General features: G+C 40.0%; 1 protein-coding gene across 6 annotated transcripts in view; it reads right to left on the minus strand.

Moving 5' to 3' along the window:
* Positions 1-16,890, minus strand: part of CDKL5 (cyclin dependent kinase like 5) — a 180,944-nt gene that overhangs the window by 79,133 nt on the left and 84,921 nt on the right. The window lies entirely within an intron of this gene.

Below are 16,890 nucleotides of genomic sequence, written 5' to 3' on the forward strand. Positions count from 1 at the left end.
CTTGGTGGGGAGGTCTGGGGGGGCATACAGAGGAAGGGGATGCAGGCTATCCTGATGAGATCTAATAGGCTGTGGTCAGATGATGGGGAGGAGGACCCCCTGTCAGAGGACTAGGGGAGGAGAATAGGTGGAAGAGGGAAGGAGGAGGGTGGGTACGGGAGGATTTGAGCGAGGGGCTAACAATTAAGATGTAATATGAATACATTATATTTTTAAAGGTTTCTTAAATTTACTTTATGAGTATATTGCCCACATTCATGTAAGGACACCACATGTGTGCAGTGTCTATGTACAACACAAGAAAGCATCAGATCACCTGGAACTGCAGTCATACACAGTTGTAAGCCACCATGTGGGTGCTGACAACTAAACTGGGGTTGTCTGCAGAACAAGTGCTCTTAACTACTGAGCCATCTCTCTAGCTCCCACCTTAATTTTTTTGACAGGGTCTGTTACAGAACTTGAAATTCATCAATTTGGCTAGGCTGACTGGCCAATAAGCTTCAGGGATACAACTGTCTCTGCTCCCTAAAGCCTACGGCCAGTGCCAAGGTTACAGGCACAGTCATTAAACCCTTTGTTTTTATTTATTTATTTATTTATTTATTTATTTATTTATCTAACATCCCAATCACAGCCTCCTCTCTTCCCAGTCCCATCCTCCTACCCTCTTCCTTCATCTTCCCTTCCCTGAAGATCCAAATTCAGGTCTTCATAACTGCACGCCAGGTATCATATCAACTTAGCAAATAAACCATCTCCACATCCAAAAACCTAGTTGTTGTTGTTTTTAATGTGGTCCAGGGGGTGGAACCTAGAGCTTTGCGATGTTAAGCAAGCATTATAACAACTAAACCACATCTCCAGCTGAGAAATGGCATCTTAAAATGACAGTTCCTACACAGAAAAACTATCTTCAAGCCAAGTCAATGATAGAGTTCCCACATAACAAATTTCATTTTTCCTTTAGTTCCATAAAACACAGAATACCTTCTGCCCTCAGTAAGCCCTATATGCCCTCCATGAATATTTAGTTGAAACATAAAATAGGGGTAGGAAAACTATAATTTATTCAGACAGAATCATCCTCAATGTTGCTCTACTAGACCTGGGATTGTTCCAAATTCTTAATCTCAGTAAATGCTAGCCAGAAATTTAGGAAACCTCTTCCAATCCTCCACATCTGCACCTCCAAATATATCAAGCTGACCATCATGTGACAGTGGCTTATATCATTTGAATCTTTCCAAGTGTATATGAATGCTCCCAACATAGGTCAAGCCTTCAGCATCCTAATACTAGAATGTTTACCCCCAGCCACTAGGATCTTATTTGGAAACAGAAATCCAGTTTAATGTCCCCTTAAGATGCTCCTCAACCTCCACTGACTTAAACTTATCATAGCCTACCCCTTCTGCCGACCACCAGGTAGTGGGGAGGGCCATTCAGTGATCAGAACAAGGGACAAGCCTCTATTCTTGTCCTCTCGCCAGGTCTCATGTGCTTGCTAAGCTGCAGCCATTATTGACCTGCTCTCCTACTATAGGGTTATTCCTCTTGCCCTACCCCACTCAACTTCCCATGTATACATTACACAAAATACATTAATTAAAATATGGTGGTTCGTACTCTGGTGCCTTATATTTGACCACGTCGCCTGGATGGGGAGACCTGGTGGCACTCAGAGGAAGGATAGCAGGCTACCAAGAAGAGACTTGATACCCTATGAGCATATAAAGGGGGAGGAGGTCCCCCTCAGTCACAGTCATTGGGGAGGGGAGTAAGGAGAAAATGGGAGGGAGGGAGGAATGGGAGGATGCACGAGATGGGATAACCATTGAGATGTAATATGAATAAATTAATAAAATAAAATTAAAAAATATGGTGGTTTGAATAGGAATGTCCCCCATAAACTCATGTGTTTGAATGTTTGGGCCCACAGGGAGTGGTAGTATTAGGAGGTGTGGCCTTGTTGGAGGAAATGTCACTCTGGATGTGGGCTTGAGCTAAGGTAGGCCTAGCTTATAGTCTCTTCCCACCGCCTGCAGATCAAGATGTAGAATTCCTTCTCCAGTACCATGTCTACATGCATACTGCCATGTTTCCCACCATGACTATAATGGACTAAACCACTGAAATCCCCAGAGATATGTTGTCCTTTATAAGAGTTGCCATGGTCATGATGTCTCTTCACAGCACTAAAAATCAAACTAAGAAAGAAGTTGGTACCAGTGTTGTAGGGTATTCCTGTGACAGCCCTGACCATGTTTTGGGGGAGGATTATGGAAGGATTTTGGAACTTTGGGCTAGAAGAGGCATCGAGTGTTGAGAGCTCAATGAGATGTTTGTTAGGAGCTTGGAAGATAAGAATGTTGCTAGCAGAGCAAGATGGAGGCCTGGCTTGGAAAGTTTCAGAGGGAAGATTAAAGACTGTATCAGGGCCATTTGCTACTTTGATTCTGTGGTTGTTTAGCTGGGGCTGAGGAATCAGCTATGATTAACAAGATACCAGCACTACTAGAGTGAAACCTTTGCTTTGCTAGGATACTCAATGTTGTTCAGTTGGAGCTGAGAATTTGCACTGATTAAGAGACCAGCATTGTTGAGATGAAATCGTATGGGAAGTGTTTGCTGTGAGCACAGGGAAACTGTGTTCCAGAGGTGGCTACAGTTATACCTTGTACTGGCAGTTGGAAGGGTCAACCAGGTGGTACTGGTTTTGAAGGCATGAAGGGGTCATGGAGAGCAGCTGAGAGTTGGCACTGTGAGCGACCAATAGTGACAGTGCAGACTTGGTGGCAATTGAAGACCCAGGATTGAAGGGGTCATGCAAAGAATTTAAGGCTTGGCACCATGAAGAGCCTATAAGAAGCTATTGGTGACAGTACAGACCAGTTGCAGCCAGAAACCCTGGCAGTTTTGGAGATGCCAGTACCATGGGATGATCACCAAGAACAGCAGCAGCGGTGGAGTGGAGCCTGCCCAAGCTTAGAAGACAAGCCGAGGCCAGAGCTGGAGAAGTGAGCCAAGCCCTTTGGAAGAGTCCAGAAGATCCTGAGTGGATATCAGACATTGGATGGTTGAAGTTTGGTTTTGCTTTGATTGTGATTGTGCCCTGATTTTTCCCTTTTGAAATAAGAAAGTATTTGGTTGATTTTTTTATTTTACTGGAGCCCACAAATGAGAGATTTGAATTTTAGAAGACATTGGATTTTAAAAGAAATTGGCTATTTTAAAGGGACTAACATTTTAATGGGTTTGAATTTGTAAAGTCTGTGGGGCTTTTAAAGTTACTCATTTTTAATGTGATATCTTGGTGATGAATAAAAAAAGAGCAGTTGTGGCTTAACAGTGATGTGTTTGTGAGTCAAGTTGACAAAGGGTCAATTGTACTGGCTGGTTTTGTGTGTCAACTTGACACAAGCTAGACTCATCAGAGAGGAAGAAGCCTCAGCTGAGAAAAATACCTCCATGAGATCCAGCTGTAAGGCATTTTCTCAATTAGTGATCAACAGAGGAGGTCCCACTCCATTGTGGGTGGGGACATCCCTGGACTGGTGGTCCCAGGTCCTATAAGAAAGCGGGGTGAGTAAGCCATGGCGAGCAAGTCAGTAAGCTGTACCCCGCCATGGCCTCTGCATCAGATCCTAACTTCAGATTCCTGCTCTGTGTGAGTTCCTGTCCCGACTTCCTTAGATGATGTACAGCAATGTGGAAAGTTAAGCCAAATAAGCCCTTTCCTCCCTAACTTGGTTTTTGGTCATGGAGTTTCATTGCAGCAATAAAAAATCGACTTAGACAATTATCTTTTTTTTTTTTAAGGCACAGTTGAACAGATCTGTTCTTCTGGCTTTTAGAATATTTCAAAAAATGAAGGCAATTCAAAGAGACATAAGATCCTTCATATCTGTTCTTGGCCCTCACCAGAAGTCCTTTAGTGGGTAGGAATTTAAACTAGTTCTTAAAGTGAAGAAAAAAAGATACTACCTTGGTAAATGCCTCCTTTGCTACTTGACTGCTCTTCCCTCTTGCTTTTTGGTTATGGAGTTTCATTGCAGCAATAAAAACTCGACTTAGACAATAATCTTTTTTTGGGAAATGGGCTGGAAAATGGCTGAATGTGCTATGTTGCTAACACAGGTTTACTATTTAAAATATTACTCAATGATGTTACTTCTCTCCCTGAAACAATAAAATGGTTCTTTTATGGGCCAGTGAGCTGGCTTAGTGGGTAAAGGGGCTGGCTACACAAGCCTAGTGACCTGAGTTCAATCCTCAGTACACATGTAAAGGTGAAAGAAGAGAGCCAACTGCAGAAAGTAGTCCTTTGACTTTCACATGAGTATCATGGCACACAAACACATCCCCTTATACACTCACACACAAATTTTTTTTAAAAATTGAAAGACATGGTTTCACTATGTAGATGTCTTATGGATGTCCTGGAACTGTGTGGACCTGGCTGTCCTGGAACTTGCATAGATCTGCCTGCCTCTGCCTCCAGAGTACTGGAATTAAAGATGTGCACCATTATGCCTGGATTAAAATAATTTTTTTAAAAAAGGTTTTCTTCCACAGTAACCTGTATGCTAGTCTGTGGCAAAGTTGTGCAATTTGCTTTAGTACAGCAAAAATGAAAAACAGCTAACTACTGCTATTACACATTTGCACCATTAGAGACATTCCCATTACTGGAAGAGTCATAAGATTGCTGGCTAGCTAATAGTTATGGGGCTTATGTAGTATGGCATTTCTAAGTACTTGGGGTATCGGGTGTTCTTATAGGACTGAGAATGAGGTTGAACTATTTTAAAGTTTCTGAGGAATCTGCTTGATATTTAGGTGCCAAAAATATCAGAATGAAACATATACAAGTCTTAGACCACTTAATGAAAGATGCACACAAACTCACACACCAAAGTAAGTTGCTGGGATCATTTTTACTGTGACCCCAGTCAATGTTCACTGCTACAGTGGGTCAGTATCAACTTGACCAGATACTGACTGATAATGTGAAAAGATGATGTAAGGAGACATGTTTATTAGGGAAACGATATACGGAAAATGAGCTCATCTTGTTGTGTATAAGTAAGTAGATATATATTATTTTATTGTTTTCATGTGCTGGAGATGAAACTTGGGGCCATTCACAAGCTAGGCAAGTACTCTACCACTGAGTTACATGCATAGCTCTACTGTCGTGCAGGTCACTTTTGCACTTCTGTATGTATATTATACCTCAATAAAGTAGATTTGAGATGAATCAGTTAGGGTTGGAGAGAGATGCAGCTCACTGGTAGAGTGCTTCCTCAGCATGTACAAGGCCCTAGGTTCAATCTCTAGTACCACTAAAAACACTTTAAAAAAGAATTCACCTCATAGTTACAGATTAACACAAACTTACTAACTTATGGTCATGTAGAGAAAGTAATTAATAAAATGTTCCAAAACTGAAATCTACCTATCAAGATGAAAAATACACTACACAAACAGTTTTTACCAACCACTATCACACAGCAAACAGCATCTCTTTAAATAAAAAGGGAGAGTAACAAACTAGGTGTGGTAGCCTGTAATTCCAGGTAGTCAGGAGGCTAAGGAGGAAGAATGACAGTTGAAGCTCAGCCCGGAAGACTTTATTTTCTGAGAAGAAATGGATAGTGATGAAGAGAAACAAATGTCCTATCAAAATTATCTAGTTCAATAAAAAAGATTGTGTAAAATGAGATATATTTGATTTTCATACACTATATACAGATGTCCTCAGACAACCTTGTTAGCAAACTCAGAGTTTGGTGTCAGCAAATAATAATTTCAGAGACTATGCAGTAGTGATGCCTGGCAGGCTGCACTTCAGTTAAGTGGTGTTAACCATCTCCGCCTGTACTGCAGTTATTGTACAAACTGTGTGACTATTTCATTGCACCCTTATTTTTATAACAATAAGGAGGTAATGAGAAAATGAAAGTTCCACTTCTTCTGATCAAATAATTAAAATTACGATGGCATCGATTAGGCTTGCTAAGTGCAGGCAATCTTTCTCCCTGCTCCTTCCAAGACATGATCTGGGTAATATGGAGTGGGTGAGGTATAAGCAGCTCACCGTAGTGAGGCATGGATTCTCTAGACTCTAAGAAGGTTTTTTTTCTAGGCTTGAACCTCCAATGGCTCTGTCATGCCTCAAGGGATACACATCAACTCTGAAGAGCTGCCTTAGCTCAGAGCATGGGAGTTTGGCCCAATTGATTAAGCTTCCTCTTAGCTTCATTGGCGCTGAAGACATCTAAACTGTAATATCATTTACAAGTACACTTGGTCACTGACTGCTATGTTGCTATCAGTCTTTGCCACAACACAACTGTCCCACTGATAGCACCAATGGTTTTCAAGCCAGCTACCTGAGATATATGTTCTTTTGAGATCCTTAGAAACTATTCACAAGGTAATAAGCAAGAGGCCTCTCTCCATTTAACCACATGAGACTAAATTTTTCTTTCCTTCTGCTCCAGTTGTGATGAGGTAACCCTGGAGGGAGCATCTTCCAAGAGGGGAATGAGAAAGAAACTTCCTTCTCTTTTGGCAATAACTTCAACACAGCCATTTTTCTGAAGTGGGAATGTTGGAAATGTCAGCATGTGCTTCCTATGCTCATTTACCCCTTTCTACATTGTTTTATCTTTTGAAAAGACTATCTTTCATTTCTCCTTTAATTCTCAAAGGAAAGTCTCCTAGAAAGTAGCATCCATGCTTCTCTCCCCACCCTACCCACCTCTCTATCTCCTGGGGCTATGATAAATAGCAAAGGTCATGAGAAAAATTCCAACATATTGATCAAAAGGACAGCAGTAGGTGTTTAAAAATTACTACCTCTATTAAATATAGAAAATTTTAGGTATACTGGTAGAACAGCCACTAAAGGAATCTTAAAAATTATGGACAGATGTTCAACATTAAAAAAAAATATGGCCCTTGGGCCTGGAGAGATGATTTAGTGGTTAAGAGCTCATGTTGCTCTTGCAAAGAACCCAAGGTCCTTTCATAGCTGATCCAAGGGATTTCATGCTCTCTCCTGACCTGTACGGGTACTGTACTTAAGTGCACATTTTACACAGACAGATATACATACACACAGTTTAAAATAACAAAATTAAACCATAAAAATTATAATGGTTCAAATAAAGAGAAAACATTCATCTAATAAACTAGTAAGAACAGCTTGGCACAAAGTCCTTTACAAGGGTATTAACTGGCTAACTTTCTTGTGATGCTTCCCCTATGCATTGTGTAGATAACACTGAAGTCTTAATGTCTACAGTTATTTGTGAGTAAACAATGTATAGAGAGCTAGCAATAACACAGGTAGCTAGTATGGAGTAAGTGGCTAACTATTTCTTGGAGAATACTAACAACAACAAAAATATCCAGAGGTACCTACACATTCACACCTTCTGCTGAAGTTAGAGGCAGAAGAACTAAAATGGTTACAAGGTAACATCTGTTTTTCAATTGTTCATCAACACTGATAAACACATCTTGTGTGTGTATGTCTGTGTGCGTGCACGTGTGTGTGTGTGTGTGTGTGTGTGTGTGTGTGTGTTATCTATTCACTCTGGATTTTAGGGAATATCATACTACTCTAGGTTTATATTCACCTATAAAATATGACAATATGAATATTGCACTCTCTTAAGGTGCATGTCAATGGTTATTTTTCTCCAATTCATTGGAAACATGGGTGGCTTGGGAGGTCACAGGCCCTAGATGGTAAACTATTGCTATTGTTCCACAAAATAAACAGGATGTGGCCATGAAATTGCCCTCTAAAGAATCATATTTATACCCATCAAACAGTGTTGCCAACAACTCTGGTTCAGAGAAGCCCCATTTACAACGGGCAGTGGTAATTGCAGAGGCTTATAAGTGGTCAAAGCAATAAGAACAAAGGAGTCAGCCATAAGCAACATGAACAACACCCACCCCAATTTTCAAGGAGCACAGCAAGAAGACGGCAGAAATAAAAGACCCAAACAAAGGAGTGAAAAGGTATGTAACCTAACTTGGAGCATGGCAATGCAGTTGCAGTCTTCATCTTACAACAGTTGTGTTTCCCTGTGCAAGACTGGGCCTGTCAACATCCTGCCACGGGGAACAAACTCATGGAGCCAAGGCCACATCTATAGAACTACCTACAGGCAGATAATGATAGCTAATGGGGGATGGAGGTCAGGAAGACTCACTGCTCCCTGAGTATGCATAGATAGCAAATAGTCCTGGGGGGAGGAAGAGATACTTTCTTTGGTGGTAGAGAGCTCATGCTCTTATAAGTAGTCCCTTACCCAGGATCTTAAAAGTAGCCTAACATCTTATAAGATACCCTAAGAAAATGCAACGGGAGCAGGGTGGTGGTGGTGCACTCCTTTAATTCCAGCATTTGGGAGGCCGAAGCATGAGGATCTCTGTAAGTTTGAGGCCAGCCTGGTCTACAGGGTGAGTTCCAGGATAGCCAGGGCCATACACAGAAACTCTGTCTCAAAAAACAAAAACAAACAAACAAAGAAGATGCAATGTAAAAAAAAAAACCCAAAACAAAAACAAAACAACCAAGAAAAATAGAAAAAAGACTAGCTGGGAACAGGGTCAGCTGAAAGTAGAAGGGGAATAAGAGGGTAATGGGAAGGTAAATAATAATTATATTATATACACATATGAAAATGTCATTATAAAGTCCATTCCTTTTTGTCCTCTTATTGAAAATAAATTTTTCCTCACATAATATGTCCTGATTATCATTTCCCGTCCCTCAACTCCTCCCAGTTCCTCTCCCACCTGGATTCACTCTCTTTCTGTCTCTCACTAGAAAACAGACTTCTAGGAGATAACATGAAATCATAACAAAATAAAATATAATATGAAAACACAAATTACTATATTGAAATTGGGCAGGACAAACCAACATAATGAAATGAGCCCAAGAGAAGGCACAAGGATCAAAGACCCACTCATTAAGATACTCAGTAATCCCACAAAGAAGCTGAACTGGAAACGATAACATAGATGCAGAGGACCCGGGGGCCGTGTGTGTAGTGCTTTAGTCTGAGTTCATATGAGATTTGTTTAGAGGATTTAGAGGACCTTGTTCTCCTGGTGTCCTTCATCCCTTCTGGCTCTTACACTCTTCCTTATGCCTCCTCTTCCATAAGGTTCCCTGAGCCAGGAGGGGAGGGATTTGATGGGAGTGTTCCAAGGTCTATCATACTCTGCGTAATGTCTGGCTGTGTGTCTCTGTACTTCTTCCCATGTGCTGCAGGAGGATGCTTCTCTGATGATGAAGCCCATTCATATGTAATATACACAAATAAAAAATTAAGTATGCTTAATGAAACTCTCAAGTCTAAAAGAAACAGGCTACCTAGGTATAGGGTCCTCAGGTGCATAAGTGCCAGTGACCCTGCCAAGATGAGAAAGGCTGAGGTATAACAGAAGAAATGTGGAAAGTCACCAGGTAACACTACAGTATATTCCTCTATGGACAGTGTGATCCTGTGCTATGACAGATGTGTTTACACACAACAAGCAGGCCTAAATCTGATTAAAGTACAAAGCCACTAATCTTCAACGTAGCTGTACACACACACACACACACACACACACACACACACATGAAAGTTATAATTAACATTAAAAATTGTTCTCTTCCTAAAAGTTTTCATGGGGTGGAGAGATTGTTCAGTGGTTAAGAGCACTGGCTGCTCTTGCAGAGGACCTAAGTTAGATTCCTAGCACTCACATGGTGGCTCACTTCCAGTTCCAGACTCTATCCTCTCTTCTGATCCTCTCAGGCACTAGGCACTCATGTGGTGCACATATATACACGCAGGCAAAACACTCATCCACATAAAATAAATAAATACATGTTCAAGGTGTCTAATTTAGTAAAAACTCTTTCAGCCTTATTATGCATTATGAAAAATGCTAGAAAATTCCAGCCTTGCATTCTCTTACCACACAAAGAATATCAAATACAAAGCAACAGACTGCGGTGTTATTTTTAAAAGCATTTGGTTTTCATATCCAACTCCCCATTATTTTATCTTACATATGCACTACATCATATTAACAATCTGGAGGCTGAACTATTAACTATAATCACATGTGTACGCTTAAAGAGCTAGTCATGTCACTGAAGCACTAAAGAGAAGAAGAGGAAAACCAATTCCCCAATGTGGTGAGACTCATGGAGCACCAGTAGCCTATAAGTCTTCAGCAGTGCAATGACGTCAGAGAAATAGTGAAGCAACACTATACATTTTTAACCAAAGTTCTGTGTCTGGTACCTAATGTCAAGAATACCACTGAGTATAAGCAATTCAACCCAACAGCACAACAAACAGCAATAAGAAACCCAAACAATTGCATTTTTAAACATGGGCAATAGACTTTGACAGACATCTTTCAAAAAGACACACAAATGACAAAAATGAATAGGAAAAATGCTCAACAGCACTACTCCCCAGGGAAATGCCAAGCAAATCTATACTAATGGGGCTGGAAAGATTGCTCAGTGGTTAAGAACAATGGCTGCTCTTCCAGAGAAGCCAGGTTTGACTCCCAGTACCCACAAGGTGGCTGACAATTGTCCAAAAGTCCAATAATAGTGTAATTCATTGCCCTCTTACGGCCCCCATAGGCATCAGGCATAGTGATACATACACATACATACAGATACACACATATACATGCACACACACACACACACACACACACACACACACACACACATTGTATAAAAATTTTAAAGTACAATGAAATTACCACCTTATTCAAATAAGAATGCCTATCATCAAAAAGACAAAAGACACAAAGTGCTAGGGGCAACATGGAGAAAAAGGAAAACATACACAATGTTGGTAGAAATAAATTAGTATAGGCATCATGGAAAGCAGAATGAAGATTCCTCAAAAAACTAAAAACAGATTTTCCGCATGATCTAAGAGACCCATTACTGGCTACATACACAAAAGAAATTAAATCAATATTGAGTCTGCACTCTCATATTTAGTTATAACACTACTCATAATAGTGACAGCAAATGGGCACCAGTGGATGGACAGACAATAAAATTGTACATATACATAATGAAGTACTATGTAGCCATGAAGAGAAGAAATCTTGCCATTTGAGATGACATATAAGGAATTACAAGTCATTGTGCTAAGTGAAATAAGAGAGGCATGGGAAGTAACATATAATTTCATTCATATTTGGATAAAAAATGTGGGCTTTATGGGAAAAATATCAATGAGAAATAGTGTTGAAAATCCTCTTTAAGACCAGGTGGTGGTGGCACCCAACTTAAATCCCAGCACTTGGGAGGCAGAGGCAGGCAGATCTCTGTGAGTTGGAGGCCAGCCTGGTCTACAGAGAGTGTCCAGGACAGCCAGGGCTACACAGAGAAACCCTGTTTTGAGAAACCAAAAGACCAAAACCAAACAAACAAAACCTCTTCAAATACAATCATCCAAGGCCTCAATGAGATCCCAAATGTTTAAGAAAGGTGCCTTTTCTGCCACATCTAATTACTTGCAGTTTCTCAACGGCAAGTATATATACACTTGTTTCCATCTGTGCATTCTTTGCTTCAAGTAGTCGTTCATTCTTCATTTCACTGACAAACATTTTTTCAAGCTTCTACTATGTGATAGGTACTAACAGTGCAAAGAGGAGTCTATTCTCATGGAGGTTCCATTCTGGAAGGAAGGGCAAAAAACAAAACAAGAACAAGGCTGAGGATGTGCTTATCTAGAATGCATGATTCAACCCCTAGTACCACAATAAAGGAAGATGTCATTAAGACATTATGGGGGAAAAAAGGTAGGACCAGTCCACAGTATCTGTGCAGATAGGGGATTTCAAGGAAGTAACACGTTTTAGCTTTATTTAGATGATAGTAAGCCAGCTCCACTGCCAGTTCATTTCTCACCTTCAATTCCATCCATTGGGAAGCATTAGCATTCCAGCTTGTTCTGTGAGTCCTCTTTTTTGATCCCTAACACTCTGTCTACACCTCCAGCAAAGAACTTCCCTATGGCTGACCATGTGGCCTCGTTTCTGGAGCTGGACAACAATTAACATTTGTGAGAACAGGGCCTCATTTTAACTCTGTACTGCATTGCCTAGCAGAAAGGCACTCCAAAAGGATGAGATAGACCAGTTGGGCATGCCAGTTTTGCTGTTGTTTTGTTTTGCTTTTTTGAGATAGAACCCCACTTTTTAGTCCAGGCTGCCACCATCCACTCTGTGGCAATCTTCGTGCCTCAACCTCCCAAGTGCTGGGATTGTAGGTGTGAGCTACTGTGACTGGCCAGTATACATGTCCTAGGCATCCCTGGTGAAATTTTTCCTAATCATGAAGAAATGAGATAAAGGGCATCCTGGACAAGGAAATGAGATAAGATGATGTAGCTGGAACTAAAAACACTGCAGAGAGTCAAGGCTTGAAATGTGACTCTGTTAAAAGGATCTAAGCTTCAAAAATATTCTTCTTGTATACTGTTCATTCTCTGACACAGTGCACACATGCCTTTCCTTCCATATAGTAAGCTTTCTATAGAGGCAGATCATGTCCTTCATTTCCTTTGTCCTAAGTCCATAGCTCAATGAATTATTTTGAAGTTGTAAAGTTCACCCTTGTGGCTTGTCTTTAACTAGAAAAATGATTCCCCTTATACCAGTACATTATATTCAAATTGCATGGGCAGTGAAGTCATATGAATTTGAGAAATAAACACCACAGTGGGCTAAGCGCTTCAAGAAATTTAAGGTAAAAATGAGAAATTTTGGAAACTGTATGTTAACAGATGACGTTAGGAGAAATTATATATTATTTCTTAATAAAACAACAGCAAATGTATATTCAATACTGTTTGTATGGCATAGATGTGTTAAGACATTGTACCAAGTACATGGAATATGAATGTAAATGGGACTTGAGTCTACATTTCAAAAAAAGGGAGAGAGGAAGTATTTTGCTGAAAAGTCAAGATAAATGGAAGCATAGATCTTTTCTTATAGAGGAACATGGCTGAGTTATAACTGCATTACGGAAGTTCTTGAGTTAAGAGTCTAAATCCAACATAGATAATGTTGACATTGTGGCTTTGAATAATGTCCTTCTAGCTAGTCTACCAGTTGTATTAAAAAAAAAACTGAAGTTAAAGCAGAATTGATCAGAAAGTAGAAAGAAATATGATACAGGACAAATATACAAATCAGAAATCACGTTAAATTTTCTATCCAGCAATAACAATTAAATATCATCAATCAGATTTCTAAGAAAAGTTTGATTCCTATTTAAAAAGTAAAAAAGAAAATCTTCCAGTTAGAGAGTTATATATTCCAAACAGTTAAAAATATAAGTTATGCCCTGGGTCCTTTCTTATACTAATGTTGCCACATCTACCTACATGGTTCCCTGGGTGGATCAGGGAAAACAAACCCAATCTTTCTCTTCGGAAACATTCTTTAGTAACATTCAATTGTGTAGCATCTCCTTTCACACATATCTATTACTGCTGATGTCAAGCAAATGAAAGTGGTGACAGAAATAGAACAAAGTGACAGCCTACAGACTGGGAAAAGAGCTTCAGCAACCCTTCATCTGATAAAGGTCTAATATCCAAAATATATAAAGAACTCAAGAAATTAAACACCACCAAACCAAATAACCCAATTGGGAAATGGGGCTTGGAACTAAACAGAGAATTCTCAACAGAGGAATATCAAATGGCTGAGAAACACTTAAAGAAATGCTCAACCTCCTTAGTCATCAGGGAAATGCAAATCAAAACAACTCTGAGATTCCACCTTACACCCATCAGAATGGCTAAGATCAAAAATTCAAGTGACACCACATGTTGTTGAGGATGTGGGGAGAGAGGAACACTCCTTCATTGCTGGTGGGAATGCAAACCAGTACAACCACTTTGGAAATCTATCTGGCGCTATCTCAGAAAAATCGAATAGGGCTTCCTCAAGACCCAGCTATTCCACTCCTTGGAATATACCCAGAAAATACTCTACCACACAACAGGGACATATGCTCAACCATGTTTATAGCTGCCTTATTCATAATAGCCAGAACATAGAAACAGCCTAAGTGTCCCTCAGTAGAAGAATGGATAAAGAATCTGTGGTACATTTACACTATGGAATACTATTCAGCTATTAAAAACAAGGAATTCCCGGAATTTGTGGACAAATGGATTGAACAAATGGAATGTATCATAACGAGTGAGTTCACCAAGAAGCAAAAAGAGGCAAATGGTATATACTCACTTATATCGAGACACTAGCCCAAGGGATATGTCCCATGAAAGACTTTACTTACCAGGAAAGTGGGTCAGAGGGGAGGACATCCTATTGGGACTTTAGGTGAGAGAAGCATGGGAGAATGGGGAAATAGAAGGATCCAGAGGGTCCGGGAAACCTACAAGAAGAACATTATGGGTCTGGGTCCTGGGGTCCATCCTGCTCAAACTATGGCACCAGCAAAGGACAGTACTTCCAGTAAACTTCAAACTCCTACCCAGACCTAGCCAATGAATAGGACATTCTACACCACTGAGTGGTGAGTGAAGTCTGACTTTCATACAAACTCTGGGGTCCCATTTCTGACCATGTCCCCTTGATAGGGAGACCTGATGGCACTCAGAGGAAGGATAGCAGGCTACCAAGAAGGGACTTGATACCCTATGAGCATATACAGGGGGAGGAGGTCCCCCTCAATCACAGACATAGGGGAGGGGAGTAAGGGGGGAAGCAGGAGGAAGGGAGGGATGGGAGGATACAAGGGATGGGCTAACAATTGAGGTGTAATATGAATAAATTAATAAAAAAGAAGATTAAAAAAAAAACAAAAAACCGGTGACAGAAAACTCAAAGGCCATAACACTTCCAAAAGAAGGATGAGCTGTTTAGCTCAAGAGCTAGACTGCAGGGGTTTAAATCCTGTCTCCAGGGCCCATTACTCACCTCTGGTACCTCAATCTTCTTGTTTGGAAAACTGGATCTAATGAGAGTTCATACTGATGTGGGTACTATTAGTATTAAATGAAAACACACAAAAAAACTCAGTATTGACCTAAGTTGAAAAAAAAATGTTTGCTTATAGGTATTCCCAAACATCAGAAGAATGTTCCCAAGTGAGTTCGGAGGACCTATGGCTATTTCTAAGGTCTGGGTCCTCTTTCCCTTAGGGAGATTGCCTGTCCTTACTGTTATTTATAAGCTAAGTCTCACAACAGCAGTAAAACCGAATAGACCACAAAATCAAAAGCTCCACCAGGACTGAGCAAGCTATGGATCTAATCCCCACCATATTATAACCCAGGCATGGTAGCATACACTTTTAATGTCAATCTTAAGGAGGTAAATGCAGGAGGATCAGAAGTTTGGGGTCATCTTCAGTTTCACAGAAAAGCACCAAGATCAAATTGGGATACATGACACTTGGTTTTATGACTTTCTTAAAAACAAAACAAAACATGTATTTGGTCAGGTGTGATAGTATACCCTTTTAATCCCAATGTTATAGGGGCATAATCAGATAGATCTCTGTGAATTCAAAGCCAGCCTTATTATCCACATAAAAAATTCCTTAAGGCAAGTACCAAACCAAACAGGGCTACCTAGAGAGATACTGTCTCAAAACAAAGTTACTATTGAAAGAAGGTGAAGGAGATATAGAATCTATTATTCCAATCTGTAATTATCTCAGGGTAGAAGTGTAGAGAAAACAAACAAGCCACATGTGACTGTGAAACAGGAATGGGGAGTAACAGTGGCAGTGCCCAATCTGATTCCAAGGCTTTAGAACTTCTGCATTGTCCAAAAGGCACATGTGCCCGATTACTAAATAACAAATTCATCTTCACATAGCACTTCTAAAAGAAAAACCAAAACTCGTGATTTAACTAAGAGACTAAGCTTTCCAAATGAGACTGTGTCAACTGTCAGAACAAGACATTATAATCTGCAGATTTGATTTATTCCTGTTTTCTTCATCTTCCCCAGTTCCCTGGAGTGGGAAGATGTTTAATGATGAAGAGTACATCCCTTAAAAGGGAAGGGAAAAAATTTAAGAACATTCTTTTTGCATATCTGAAAGCCATGGATACAACCATGGTTCTATTAAATAGAATGAAGGATGCTGATACTGGAACCCTGTCATAGAGTCATTCAACCTGAATTATAAAACCTCTGATTACAGTGTATTGGGTTTCATGGGCAGAAGATGGGAAACGTCTCACTGTATCCAAGCTAGCCTAGAACATTCTGAAATTGCCTTGGTTTCCATGAGCCACCACACCCAGTTTAGTTTGATTAAGTAAAGATGTCCCAAGGAAGAATTCCAAAGACCAGTCAAGAGCTCTCAGAGGAGAAACACAAATGGTCACTTCTGCAAAACTTTATTGAATAAAGAATTTTCTGGAACATGAACTGAACATGACAGTAGCCTAACATCAAAAGGTAAGCAGATTAATATTTCTTGCATAAAATAGTGTGTGGAACTGTTAAGCAGGAAGAAGTCTGCAGCTCAGCATTTTCAATCATCTGTGGAATGTTTAAAAAGGCATTAGAAGAAATGGGTAGCATTTCTTTTATCTGTTTCAAATTAATTACGGAAGTATCGTTCAAACTTCCTTCATCCTCTCCTGCTTTCCAAACAAAATCTTAATATGAACAAGAAAAATGCCAGTCATTCCAAGAGACTGCAAAACTCACAACGAAATCTAAGATCTGCATTAATATGCGCCATGTAGACTATAGCCAAGAATGCCCATTCTTGCCAAATATATGTAGGCACATTTCATAGTTCACCTCTAAGCATTT

The sequence above is a fragment of the Acomys minous genome, assembly GCF_964271855.1.
Source record: "Acomys minous genome assembly, chromosome: 7".
NCBI lineage: Eukaryota > Metazoa > Chordata > Mammalia > Rodentia > Muridae > Acomys > Acomys minous.